At 32.7% G+C, this 14,102-nt stretch overlaps 1 non-coding gene across 1 annotated transcript; it reads left to right on the plus strand.

Moving 5' to 3' along the window:
• Positions 1-1,909: 1,909 nt before the first annotated feature.
• On the plus strand, positions 1,910-2,015 carry LOC133294724 (small nucleolar RNA R71). The gene has a single exon (XR_009749242.1). It is a non-coding gene; the product is annotated as a small nucleolar RNA R71 (small nucleolar RNA).
• The last annotated feature ends 12,087 nt before the right edge of the window (positions 2,016-14,102 follow it).

A 14,102-nucleotide genomic window follows, 5' to 3' on the forward strand; every position in this document is an offset into this window, starting at 1 on the left:
ACCAGAATTTTGTAAAGAGTCTAATGAAGACTCATGCAAAAATTTATCTTTGACCACATAGTTAATGATATCCAGCCTAGAACACTCCTCTATATCCCTTGGATATTTCATGGCTTTCAAGATATTAAACTTGACTTGCTCTCCATTCACATTCATTGCTAACTCCCCCTCTTTTACATCTATGACAGCCCCACCAGTGGCTAAGAAAGCCCTTCCCAAAATAATTGGAACCTCTCGGTCTTCCTCATAGTCTAAGATTATAAAATCAGCTGGGAGAATAAACTTATCTACCTTCACCAAGACATTCTCTACTTTCCCTTCAAGATAAACTAGGGACCTATCAGCCAACTGCAAGGTGACAGTGGTAGGATTTGGCTCTCCTACCTTCAGCTTTTTGTACACACTCAGAGGCATTAAATTGATACTAGCACCTAAATCACACAAAGCTCTGCCTATGTAATGGTCTCCTATGGTACATGGGATTGTAAAACTTCCTGGGTCTCCTAGTTTAGGAGGTATCTTACTAAGCAGATATTGACTGCTCTCTTGTGTAAGAGCAACAGTCTCAAACTCTTCTAGCCTCCTTTTTCTTGAAAGAATTTATTTCATGAATCTCACATAAGTGGGCATTTGTTCTAATGCATCCACAAATGGAATGTTGACATGCAACTGTTTTAGGAGGTCTAAGAATTTCCTAAACTGATTATCTTGCTTCTGTTTTTGTAACCTTTGAGGAAAAGGTGGTGGGGGTCTGTTTTTGACAACTGGTGTCTCAACATTTGACTTGGTTGCTTGACCCTTTGGCATGGACTTTTCCATGGAAATATTCCTTAAAGGCTCATCTATAGGGGTCTGATTGTCAGATTCAACCAGAATGGGCAAGGGGTCACTATGCGCAGCCCCTTGGGGGCTGTCATGAACAACAGAATTCTGAACAGGTTCAGAATTTGCATCTTTCTCTTTCTGCATGTTCTCCTCTTCTCTGTTTTTTAATGTGGAAGGTCTAACCACAGTTTCTGGATGATTTACAGATCTGTCATTTCTAAGCTCTATCATATTGCATTGCTCTTTATTTCTCCTAGGCTCTTCAGTGTTACTAGGCAGGGTACCAGGGGCTCTGGTATTCATAGTGTTTGCTAAATGGCCTAGTTGGGATTCTATATTCCTCAAAGATGCAGGAATACTTTGGACAAAAGCTTCCAAACTGTTTTGCTTAGTCTCATTCTTAACCAAATATTCCCTTAACAAAGCTTCTAAGGAAGAAGGTGGAGCAATAGGCATCTCACTAGGATGAACAACAACTTGCTGCCTTGAAGTTTGTTGGTAGTTCTGGGTGGGAAAAGGCATTTTGGTTTGGGCATTAGAGGGGCCAGCTTGCTGCCCTTGCCCTTGGAAATATTGAGGTTGTTGGTTCTGCCTCCATCCTTGATTAAAATGAGTGAAAAATTTATTTTGATTCCTATTTTGGTTCCCCACTTAATACACTGATTCGGGGTTGGATGGGAAGCTACCAAACAAATGGGGCCCACCACAGCAAACACAAGTTTCACCTGTGTTCACTGCATTGACTTGAGGTTGGGTCACTGGCACTTGAGGTGTAGGTATTGGAACTTGAGGCTGAGACAATTTTGCCTTAATGGCTTGTCCTTGGGATCTCACTAAAGTGGACAGTGCATCAAACTTGGCTGAAAGGGCTGTTACAGGATCTATTTCATTTAAACCATCCACTCTCCTAGACTGATTTCTCTCTTCAGGCCATTGGGCATAATTTTGAGTCATTTGTTCTAACAACTCATAGGCTTGGTTGAAGGACATGGTCATAAACATGCCATTAGCAACAGAATTTGCTAAGGCTCTGTTTTGAGTATTCAGTCCATTGTACAGGGTCTATAACACTGCCCAAGAGGGTAAACCATGGTTGGAGCATTGCTTAAGAAGGAGTTTGTACCTTTCCCACACATCCACTAAGGTCTCACCATCCTTCTGCATGAAGTTGGTGATATCACATCTAGTTTGCACTATCTTGTTGGATGGGAAAAATTTCATGATAAATTTTTCAGCTAGTGTGTGCCAATTAGTTATGGAGTTGGATGGAAGGGAGTTCAACCACTCTTTGGCTTTATCAGCTAGTGAGTGAGGGAAGAGCTTTAACCTCAGCACATCATCTGAGATGTTAGGATTCCTAAAAGTGTTGGCCACTTCTATAAAATTTCTAAGGTGCTTGTGTGGGTCTTCCATCAACAACCCATGAAACTGCCCCATGTTTTGGAGCATGGTGAACATCATCGGTTCTAACTTAAAGGGTACTCCATTCACAGGTTGGGCAATGCTCGGATCTAACTCATCCAACATAGGTATGATGAAGTCCATCATGGACCTATCATTGTCATCTATTACAGGTGTGTTCTCTATCCTTGCAGATCCTCCTACCCCATCATTCCCATTTCCATTTCCTACATTCTCCATTTCTTCAAAGTCCGGGATTGGGATTTGCCTTTGGGCTCTTATCCTAACTCTAAAGGTCCTCTCAGGTTCAGGGTCAAATGAATCTAAGAACGGGTATGGAGTTGCACTCATGCACCCTTTTAACTAAAACAGGTAAACCTAACTAACTAAAACAACTTAGATTACTATTTAGTTTTGTGTTTTTTTATTTATTTTTTTAAAAAATAAACAAACAAGAACCTGCAAACAGAAAAGTCCCAAAACAGTTTATAACCAAACAAATTTATAACGCAGAAACAATATATCCAAACTAACAGAATGAAACTAAGAGTAAAAATAAAAAACTGAAACTACAAAATTAAGAAAAACAATACCAGCTATGAAACAATAAGCTAAAAAATTAAATGACAGCAAAATTATATAAAATATGCAGCAAAACAGAAAATCAACAAAACAGTATTCTAAGCTACCAATATTCAAGAGTAGTCAGTACTATTTACTAACACAATACAAAAGCAGAATTAAAATTAAGCTAAACTAAAAATAGCACAACGAATCAGTTCAGAAATAGCAATCACACAAAGAAATCTAATCATGTACGCCTTGATCCCCGGCAACGGCGCCAAAAACTTGTTGCCTTGCTAACAGTTATGCAAGTAAGCGAGCAAGTTTACGCGACAACAAGTAATATAGGGCTTTTGTGAGTCCCAGTTATCGTTCCCACAAGGATCTTTGCATTCTAACTTGGAATAAATTGGTAATTGCTAACAGAACTAAAAATAAAATAAAATAAAATTAAATGCTACTACTATTCTGAAATAGTGTACTGAAAATGTTTTTGTGAAGATTTTCTCTTTTTAAACAGTGATTTTAGTTGGTGAAAGGTTCTTTAACTACTGCCTAGAAAAATAACTTAACCAAACGACTTGTAAAATATTTTTTTAATGATTTTCTTTTAAGTTTTAAAACAGAAAAATAATTTCAGATTTGGATGAAAATACAAAAAGATGACAAAGATGGTTTTGAAAACAGTATTTGGAAGTAAGTTGGGTGTCAATTTCCCCTTCCCTCATTTATCATTAGGATGCTTTAACAGAAAACAAAAATTGCTTCCAGCTTAACGAAAATACTAAAATAATTGTTGTTTCCCAACAACAATTTTCTTCCATTGACAACAGTTGGCATATCCCTATCTCACTGTTGTCATAGGACCTTGAAGAACCATTTTCACAAGTTACATGGGGGTAACTTCATCCCTGGAGCCATATCCATTGAGAGAGTTTTTCTCTCAACTTTCTATGTGCTCACAGTGGGGTCTAGTGTGAGTTATTTCCCAATAATCTCACACCACTAAGAGCTGCTATGTGTGATCATCACATGACAAACTCAGCAATAAACATGCACAACAAACAAGCTGAAAAACAACCATGTAAACATTAAAACATCATCTAATAACAGTGAGTTCCGGGTACTTTTTCAACCCAACTCTCAGAAAAATTAGCTCATCACCACAGGTTGATGAGCTAACATACAACAAGAGAACATGATAAAAACAAGAACTTTAAAATGTACGAAAACTAAAACTCAGGAGCTATCAACAGCCGATAGCCCTGAAGAAGTGCTCATCAAGAATTACAAACAGAAAAAATGCTAAGGAACGAAAACAGAAAACCTAAAAAATTCCCAAAGAGCAGAAAATAAAATTAAAATTAAGCAAGAAAAGGAGAGAGAACAGATCGATCCCTACAAATGCCTTTTTCCCTTCTTTATAGCTGACCCCAAATCATCTCCTCCACCGTACGCTCCTCGCTCCAATCGATCGTGGGTGTCCCTTGCACGATTTAGCAACGCACCACAAAAGCAGTTCCAGCCACTAACGACCTCCAGCTCATCACTTGTTTGGATTTTTCTGTGTCATCAACTGAATCTGGTAGGGTTTGTATGGGTTGGTTCGATTCAAAAACTGAACCGTGATGGAGGGCTAGGGTTCTATGTCTAGGATGAAAATCAGAGGGTGTTTCGGTTTATTTGCACGATTCAAAGAAGGAACCGTGATGCAAGGCTTGAGATGGATTTACTTGGATGGTGGGTTTGTTTGTGCTTAGGTTTTTTTCTTTTCTCTGAGCTTTCTTCATGTTTTTGACTCCCTCTTTTGTTTCCTTTCTTCTCTTCTTCTTTGGGCCGCTGATTGATTTAATTGCCTCTGGCTCAATTCTTTTCTTTCCTTCTTTCTTCTACTGCTCACTTGTTTTCTTTCTTTCCTCACTTTGTGCGTTTCGGGCTTCTGATCAGCAAAGGAATGGCCCAATTTTTCTTCATTCTTTTTGCAAGGGGGAATAACACTATTTTGGGCCTGAAACATACAAAATCAGCCCATTAGTATTAAAATCAGAAAAATTCACTTCAATGCAATATTTGGGGTTTTTTATTAACAAAGATATTCTTTTTGCTACCATTTTAACATCAAATCATATGTTCAAAGTCACAAATCATGGACTTATCATAGGTCATAGTTTGTTATGATGTGATAATATTAGATAGGATATTTGTTCGTAACAATAGATAAGGTTTAGGAATTTGTTACCTTATTCTTTGCTGATCCTACGATGATCATGCAGTTACATTAGTTTTTCTGTTTCCTTTATAATCGTATTTTTGGTTGTTTCCTTTGCCTATTTAAAGGTTACTGATCAATGATACAGAGTATCCTTTTTGTGACTAAGATTTATTAGCTTGGAAGACAATACCATAAAAATTTCCTAATGCTGAAAACAGACGACCTCCATAGCGAAAAAACACGTTTTGTCCCATCTCATCCCAATTAATCAAAAATACAAAGAGCAAGAAAAATAACATGATTTCAATTATAAAGAGATATATAAATAACAAACAACCTATAACTACCAATTTAATCGAATGATCACTAAATCATTTTAAACCTCAAAATTGGGAGCTTTAAAACTCCATTTTGCATCCAAACTATAGCAAATTCACGGGTCGTTAATTATATTTAAACATTTTGTTAAACAGTTCAAAAGTTCTTTCGAAGATAATGGAATTCCAGTATAAAAAACAAAGTCGTACCATTATTACTATAAAATCTGTATGCTCTTAGTAAACATAACTGGATTCCGTTTACGCTCGATCACTCTATGCCTCCCATACATATGTAAACTGTTGATTAAAAACATGCATTGCTAAGTTATAAAAATAATTTGTTTCCAACTTACATGTTTCCTTTTACATTTTATCATCACTTATTCAATCTTCAAGTCTGATTTATGACATGCATTGCTAAGTTATAATAATAATACTTTGTTTCCAACTTACATGTTATATATTACTTAATAATTCGTACACTATTGACAAATGAATGAAAAGTGCAAAATCTCATGCGGAGGAATAACATAAATAACTAAAAAATAATAAATAAAGGAAAGCATCTTCATTTGCATGCCGTTTTGATATAAGTATTGACAAAATAACCTTTGACTAATGATTAACTCCATGTGACAATTGACAAACGCAAAAAGATAACGGGGGAGGGCAAGCATAAAACGCAATGTCACCTTATCCACCTTATCGTGCAAACGGATTATTACGGAATATTTATGTTATGAATTTATTTAAATTTTATTTGAGTGACCTATTGAATAAATAGTTTCATGGTTTTTCCTTTTAGCACAACAAAGAGAAAAAATCAAAATTAAATATAGATAATTATTAGAAATTTTAATATAAAACTTTAATATGACCAACACTTATTAATATTGTGGTTGAATTGGTTCTATTATATGATATCAGAATTAATGCTCAATTGATAGAATAAAAAACGTAAATGTGTATATCTTGTTATGCCATCACAAAATCGGAGGAAATAAAAAAACTTGATTTTTGGGTCTTCCTTTCTATTGTCTATCATTCTTAACAGCTTTTGCGATAAGAGCGTAGACGATACATAAAGTCAAACTCTATGCTAAATAGATTAGAGAGATGATCTAACCAAAATCTCGTGTTAGAATAATATGTATCGGCAGGATTCACTTATCATGAAAACCATGATCGCACTAAAACATACACTATTGTCCAACTATGCTAAATCTAATTAGATGTTATTACCTCCAAAATATATAATATGATCACAATAAATTTAATTAGACAATTAACTGCATTAGAATATGTCATTAACCCCAATTATTTTAAAATACTTAAATAATATTAAATAATAAACCTCATGTAATAAAAAATTCTAAAAAAAAGGCATAAACAATTTTTTTTAAAAAAAACACACATAGAGAGACAACTTTTTGTATTGAACTTTACAGAGACAATGGTAAGTAGCAATGACAATATGAGTTGAACCCGATGGGTCATCCCGCCAAAACAAGGCGGGTTAGGTTACACATTTCAACCCACCAACCTGCCTCGTTGGGTTGTGGGTCAAAACGGTTGGCGACGGGTCGGGACAGGTTGGCCCGTCAGGTTTTTTTTTTTTTACTATTTGTAGTATTTTATTTGTCTTTAAGCTTTATAATATCCAAAAAATTTATCTTAGCACTCCCTAGAAAAAATAAAGAAAAAAATCTTTATTTATGACAAATGTTATCTATTTATGGAAACAAAAATAAGTTCCTAAAGAATGTTTGACAGAACATTAGCATATATTTAGACTTGAGATTGGAAAAAAATTAAGGCAAGTGTGAAATAAAAATAACTAATATAATAAAATTAATAGAATATAATTTTTTTTTAATTTTTAATTATTTATTATTTTTTATATGGGTTAACCCGCCAACCCACCATAAAACTGGACGGATTGGAATTTTCAACCCACATTCAAGAGATGGGGCGAGGCGGGCCAACCCGTTTTGGCGGGTCGGGGCAGACCGACCCATTTTGCCACCCCTAGTGGTAAGTCTATATGGGAGTGGATCCTCTCATATTGAAAAAGATATGATATGGTCATGTGAGCAATTATAATCATACAAAATGAATTAATGGCGATAAAAGAGGAGAGAAAAAATATATTAAAATAAGTAATTATTAAATCATAATCGTTAATTTATTTTTATGTGATTATAATTATCTTATATATATGATCATATCATGTCTTTTTTTAAGGGCTTTATTAATCTCATGCAATAGAAGAGAAACTCTCATGCTATAAAGACAATCACGTATGGGATCCATCCACTTATAGAAAAAGATAAAAATAAAATAAAAAAAGTACTACGAAAATCGATGTATGTGTAAGAGAGAAAAATATTTTCCTATAATATAAGAATATATTTTTTCTTTTTTTAATATGAGAGCTATATCTTTCTTGTGAAAATACAACAAGAGAAAAATACTATCTCATGTACAAACAATAACATAGGAGAGAAAAAAGAAGAGGAGGTGAGAGAAAAGAATTTGCAGAAGACCCATCATTTTATGTTTCTGCTAGAGTATTAATTTATTGTGTAACGGGAGAAATTAATACCTCATATAACAATTGTCATATATTGAAAAAAAAAATGAAGATTCAAATCTATATTGTATGTGCCGTCGCTGAAGGAATATTTAAGGTTCAAATTTAATGCACAAATGTGACGCCTTGCAAATGCAATAAAATAGAGAGAGAGTTAGAGTAAACGTATAACAAATGTCACCTCATCATACAAAAGAAATCTTACAGAAGATTTATTTCATGACTTTATTTAAAATTATTTGAGTGATTTTTTTGGATGAAACAAGTTCATGCTGTCACCTTTTCAGCAAGAGAAAGGACAAAATATTGTTTATTTATAATAATAATAATAACGAAAAATGGGTTGTTACTTGCACACATGATGTGACCATGTATCTGTCAACGCGGTTGTACGCACGATAATTTATTTAATAAGAAAACTATTTTTTAAATTCTCAATAAATATTATGTGACTTAATTTAATTTTTTATAATAAGAAATTGACTCGTAATTTTTTTAAAATTTAAAAATAAATTCATATTAATTCTTTTAAAAAATTTATGTGGGTTTTCTTTAAATTTTAAAGAATCATAATTTTAACTAACTAAATCTATTTTGAATTTTAGAATGATCTTAAATGAATTTTTTTTTCTAAAAAATTAAAATATCCCCCATAAATTTTATTGAGAACCTAAAAAATATTTTACTCTAATTGAATTAAATAGCAAGTTGTTGGTGTATACACAATACAATACACTAATCAGTTACTTAAAGTGTACTATAATTTATTTTAATATTTCAGAAAGTGTTTTCAAATTTTTATGATTGATAAATTGTATCATAGTTTGTATAGTATGTTTATTTTTTATTATTAGTGATTATATCATCCTTAATTAGTAAGATGTTAGTATTTTATTTTTTTTAATTCTAATGAGGTATCTCCGTACACTTTTAAGTCTGAAAATAAATATCACTTAAGATATTGTAGCTTCTCCTTCTAACAAAGTATTATAATTTAATGAAATTCAAACCTTTGATATTAATGACAAGTAAAGCTTGTCTCATTATGTTACTCACTATTTCAACCACACCTTGATGAAATAATTGACATTAATTTTAAAATAGATAATGAAAAATTATTTTTCCTTTAAACTCAAAACAACGTGGTTTTGATATTTAAATAAAAAATATAAGATATTTTAAGTATAATATTCAACGTTAATATACTTTGTGAAACATGTAAAGAAAATAAAAAATACTAATTATGTTCGAGCAATATGAATCTAAATAATTAGATTCTCAGAGCTAAGTTGTATACAAAAATTGTTCAAGTGCTTACAATTATTGCAATAAGTTTTACCAACAAATTAACACTTTGGTAGGATACCAAAAAAAATGAACACTTCGGTACATAATTAAGAGTTTGAATGATAAAGTATGGCAATCATGTGTTAATTAATATGAAATTTACATCAGAAACGTCTAATCCTTTTTTGTCTCTTGTACGAAACCGACTTAATTAGCCCCTAATAATGCTTATCTAATAAAAAGAATCCAATCATAAGAATCTTATCATTTTCTCATGATTATAAATAAATAGCACGCGATTACATCAAGTTTTATGTTATTTTCAGAAAAATGCATAACGAAAAACTAGTCTGCCAAAGAATAAATTATATGTTAAAAAAAATAAAAAAAAATAAATAAATTATAAAAAAATACGAAAATATGTGTTAAAGAAATATCAAATACTTATTTCAAAAATATTTATCTTCATTAATTATATAAATTGAGAGAAATTTAATTTTGTAAAAAAAAAAATTGACATTAATTTAATTCTTTGTATATATGAGTAGCATCAATTTAATATTTTTATTACTAAAAGTGATATCAATCTAATACCAAAATTTAAAACTTTAATAATGGTATCATGAGTTCATATTTAAAATAATTTTAATATATTTTTATTAGTGAAGAATTAAGTTGACGTTCACTTTCCTTGAAAAAATGTGTAACCTTTACCAAAAAAAAAATGTGTACTTGCTCTCTTTTTTTTTTCTTTTTTTTTTTGGTAAACTGTGTACTTGCTCTTTTAATAAATAGGATCTTACAATTTTTTTCCAAAATATATAGGATACATATAATTATGATTTGTGAATGATTATGTTTTATAATATATAAACAAGAGTTTTATAAGAGTTATGTTGTAGGAAAAGTGATGGTGTAATGTTATAAAGATTCGTTTTGCGTGCCGTAATTTTTTTTTTTCTTTTTTCTTAAAAAAGTTTGGGCCCCACAAAATATTGTATGTGTAGGAAAGTTTGTTGTGTCATGTTAAATGACAAATGCAAACCTCTGTAAACAAAGGCTTTCTAAAGTAAATGTAGATAAATTATTTACATTCGCTCCCAAAACGATGTCGTTTTTGGTTGAAAAATTAAAAAATTATAATGAAAAAGAATATTATAATGCTGAAATAAATCATAATTATAAAAATACCTTGATTTTTACCTTAAAATAACATTGTTTTAAGCTTACTGTAGATAAATTATCTATATTAACCGTGAACCCATAAACAAATTCAAGCTTTCAAAAATTTTCTTTTCACATTAATTATTTTTATAATTAATCATTTTTTATATCCATTATTGTTTTACAATCCAACACGAAGAAGCCTTAATATGTCATCGTCGCGGAGCAGTGACAAGACAGCCATCAACCTTTTTTTGGTAAGCCAGCCATCAACCTTTATAATTGAACTTTTAATAATATTATTTGATTGATTTTACTTAAAATATAAATTTTATTTAATTCAATTTAAATTAGTTTGGGTTAGATTTTTTAATTTTTTTTTACAGTTTTTCAAATATTAGTCATTAAAATACATAAATATAATTAAGTTTAAAAAACTCATTGAAAGATACATTGAATACATATTCAAACAAACTCATCAAAAAACATTGAAAAATTAATTTTAAATTAATATTCTATTTTAAAATATATATTAAAATAAAAGATAAAGAATATTTGGCTTAAGATTGTGAGATATCAGACCTTTGAGATGAAAAGGAACTATTCACACACGGTGTGAACAAAGAGAAAACAGAAGCAATAAGAGAATGAAATATTTGGTATTTGATTAACATGAAGAGTACATGATGGGCTGCTTTATATAGCAGAAAGGGAAGCTAAAATAACAGAAAATAACTGTAAATAACTACCATCTATCATCCCCCCTCAAACTCAGTGGCAGAGGAAAGACTCTGAGTTTGTTTCTAAAGGATAGAAAAGTGGCAGCGGAAATAGGTTTCGTGAGGAGGTCTGCTATTTGTTCGGTGCCAGGAATATGCTGAACGAAAACTTGCTTTTGAATAACTCGATCCCGTACAAAATAGAGATCAATTTCGAAGTGCTTTGTACGATTATGAAGAATAGGATTTGCTGCTAACATGACAGCACTTGCATTTTCACAAAACACAGTGGGAAGAGTAGTACAAGGAATATGCAGCTCATGAAGAAGTGACTGAAGCCAAGTGATATCAGCCAACGTAGAGGCTAAGCTGCGAAATTCTGCTTCTGTGCTGGATCGAGAAACAACATGTTGCTTTTTGCTGGACCAAGATATAAGATTTGAACCAAGATATATACAGAATCCACTAGTAGACTTGCGATCATCAATATCAGACCCCCAATCAGAATCACAAAAGGCAAGTAAGCGAAGGTCCTTGGATTGATGAAAGACAAGACCGTGTGTTCTGGTTCCAGCTAAATATCGGAGGATGCGTTTAACAGCTCTCCAGTGAGTTTCCAGAGGTTTATGCATGAACTGGCTAACTTTATTGACAGCAAAAGAAAGATCAGGTCTAGTGATAGTGGCATATTGCAATCCACCAACAATGGACCTATAGAGAGTAGGATCTGGAAAAGCAGTGTCACCTTCCATTGATAACTTCTGACCCGTCAGCATTGGGGTAGGCATAGGTTTTGCAGAGGTCATTTTGGTTTTCTCTAAAAGATCAGTGATGTATTTGGTTTGACTCAGATGAATGGTGGTAGGAGAGGTGTAGACGGCTTCCAACCCAAGAAAGTAATGAAGCTGTCCTAGATCTTTAAGAGAGAAGATGTTGTTTAGTTGAGATATAAGAGAGGAAATTTCAGTAGAGTTGTTGCCAGTAATGAGTATGTCATCAATATACACAAGGATGTAAGTAGTAGAAGTGGAAGTGAACCGAGTGAACAATGAAGGATCAGATTTGGTGCTGTGAAATCCGAATTTGTGAAGAGTAAGGTTGAGAGTATTGAACCACGCACGGGGGGCCTGTTTGAGACCATAAAGGGCTTTGTTTAACTTGCAAACAAGATGAGGATTGTTGCTGGGAAAGCCATCAGGTTGCTGCATGAAGACAGCTTCATGTAAAGTGCCACAAAGAAAGGCATTGTTAAAATCGAATTGTCTGATGATCCAGCCTTTTGTGAGAGCAATGGAAAGAATGAGACGAATGGTGGAGGGTTTAATGACAGGACTGAATACTTCATCAAAGTCAAAACCCTCCCTTTGTTGAAACTTCTGGGTGCTGTGAGATGATGGTTGATAATTGGAATCAAATCTGTAAAAGCATTTTAGAGCAGGGTGTCCTACTCTTCCACATATTTGACATTGTAAGCGAGGTTGATTCCAAGAATTCCAAGACTGACTTTGAGATCTTCCACCTCTAAAGCCACGGCCTCCTCTGCCTCTTCTTCCTCCAAAGGATCTTCCATCATTACTGTTGAACCTTCCTTCAGTGTTGGTGGTCTTGTTTTCTTGCTGCAGATTGGTTTGTGTAACATTTGCTTGAATAGGGAGAGAATCTGTCTTTTTGAATCTTTCGAGCATTTCTTCTTGAGCAAGGAGAAAAGCTTCCAATTCTATGATTGAAAAGGGTGGGAATCGTGACATTGCAGAAGTGATGAGAGGAGTATATTCTTCACTCAAACCATCAAGGATGGCTTCAGAATATTCTGCATCAGTTAATGGAGAACCTACAGCTCCCAAAGAATCAATGATTTTCTTGATTTGAAGGAGATATTCAGATGCTGGTCCTTTCTTCTTGATGGACTTCAGCTGGTTTTTCAGTTGTTTAACTTTTGCTTGAGTGTGTGAGGCAAAATACACTTGAAGCCTTGTCCAAATTTCATAGGCGAATTTGCATCCTACCATTCTGTTTTTGAAGGATATATTCATGGAGGACAGCAGCCAGGATACAAGAAGATGGTCTTGTTGATGCCAGGTTGCATATTCTTCAGATTCTTTTTCACTTTCTTTATCTTCTTGAGTTGAAAAACGGGTGGGGATCTTGTCTTTGTTGAGATGATCCTGCAAGTTGTGCCCATGTATTGAAGCAAGGGCAAGTTGTTCCCAAGGAAGAAAGCTTTCTTCATCAAGCTTGTCAGCAATGGGATTTGAGAAAGATTTCATAATGAGCTTGACTGATTTTGCATTTTCATTGCTTGTTGCGGATCTTGGAGATGATTGATCAGAATCCATGGATCGTTGAATAGCTCTGATACCATGTGAGATATCAGACCTTTGAGATGAAAAGGAACTATTCACACACGGTGTGAACAAAGAGAAAACAGAAGCAATAAGAGAATGAAATATTTGGTATTTGATTAACATGAAGAGTACATGATGGGCTGCTTTATATAGCAGAAAGGGAAGCTAAAATAACAGAAAATAACTGTAAATAACTACCATCTATCAAAGATAATAAGTATGGATAATATAAATTTCTTAAATAGAATATCTTTGTAAATATATATATGATTTTGATTTGGTCTAGATTGAATCAATTTTTAAGTTTAGTTCGAAAATCTTTTTTTTTTTAAGTTAAGTTTTATTTAATTAATTTATTTTATATTTTTATATTTTTTTGGTAGTTAGCGTTATTTTTTTTATTTTGATTAGATTGATTTGATTTTAAACATCTCTCACATGCATAGTGAATCTTTCTTCTTCTTGTCAGGAAGACTTTGGCTATCTACCTTTTTTAATATTTGCTGGAATAAATAAAGCTATTATTTATAAGAAAAATATAAAATGAGCTTTTTAATTTATTCCAATTGTAAATTGTATTATCTTTCAATTATTCATTGTGATTTTACCTTTGAAATAACTGTTTATTACAGTTAAAGAATTAATATATACTTTAATATAGTCATTGGTTCC

The sequence above is a fragment of the Gastrolobium bilobum genome, unplaced genomic scaffold (assembly GCF_033153095.1).
Source record: "Gastrolobium bilobum isolate Gb01-03AN ecotype WA unplaced genomic scaffold, APGP_CSIRO_Gbil_v1 utg27444, whole genome shotgun sequence".
NCBI classification, from domain to species: domain Eukaryota; kingdom Viridiplantae; phylum Streptophyta; class Magnoliopsida; order Fabales; family Fabaceae; genus Gastrolobium; species Gastrolobium bilobum.